This window comes from Panthera leo, chromosome F2 (genome assembly GCF_018350215.1).
Source record: "Panthera leo isolate Ple1 chromosome F2, P.leo_Ple1_pat1.1, whole genome shotgun sequence".
In the NCBI taxonomy this organism is placed as follows: Eukaryota; Metazoa; Chordata; class Mammalia; order Carnivora; family Felidae; genus Panthera; species Panthera leo.
The window spans coordinates 73,899,302-73,900,425 of NC_056695.1; positions in this window are offsets into that span (position 1 = coordinate 73,899,302).

Consider the following 1,124-nt stretch of genomic DNA (forward strand, 5'->3'; position numbering starts at 1 on the left):
TGAGTTCGAGCCCCGCATCGGGCTCTGTGCTGACAGCTCAGGGCCCGGAGCCTGCTTCGGATTCTGTGTCTCCCTCTGTCTCTCTCTGTCCCTTCCCCACTGGTGTCCTGACTCTCTCACTCTCAAAAATAAATAATAAAACATTAAAACATTTTTGAAAAAAAGAACTGCCTAGCTGGAGAACAGCATGCAGAACAAATCTGAATCGCAGGCCACATTTACTTCAAGAACAGACACCAAGTGAGAGCAATGGCAGGGAGCGTCTTGTACAACTTTTGCTGGCTGTACAATTGCACCGTGTTTATGCGTGTCAAGGCACTCAGGTGTTTTGCCTTTTTTTTTTTTTTTTGACCCTTAAAGATCTTCTTCTCTTCTATTTTTAATAGCACATGAGTGAAAGGCGATCATGAACCCCAAGAAGGTTGCAACCTTGGCAAGGAAATGGTTCAAAAGAAGAAGGTGCTTTCCCAGAGAGAGGCTCTCTCCTGCCCATTTTCCACGAACCCTCATCTACTGTCACCAACTCCCATGAAGCTACTCCCTGGGGAGAATGAACTTTTTCTTCACTGTATTTTATGTGCAAACTGCAATTTATTTACTTTGTTATTTATTTATTCGAGAGAAAGAGAAAAAAAGAGAGAGAGTAAGCAGGGGAGGGGCAGAGGGAGAGAGGCAGGGAGACACAGAATCCAAAGCAGGTTTCAGGCTCTGAGATGTGAGCACAGAGCCTGACACGGGGCTCGAACTCATGAACTGTGAGATCATGACCTGAGCTGAAGTCGGATGCTAAATGACTGAGCCACCCAGGCGCCCCATATTTACTTTCAAGTTGGTATTAATTAAACAGTTCAGCAAGGGATAGGTGTTTGTAGGCAGGCCCAGGAATTTGCATTGTTAAAAGCGCCTCATGGAATTCTCTAGATGAAAATTCATGTATGAAACAATGCCTCAGGGAATAAGAGGGGACCATCTACCCACGTGGTTGGTTCTCTATCACATTTCCCAGCCAGTTCCCTTTCAACTGCTAGCGTTGGCAGAGTAAAGACGAATTGATATTCTTTTCCTGAGCAGATTACAATTTAGGAAAGCGAAAATGAGATTAAAAAAAAAAAAAGACACATAAC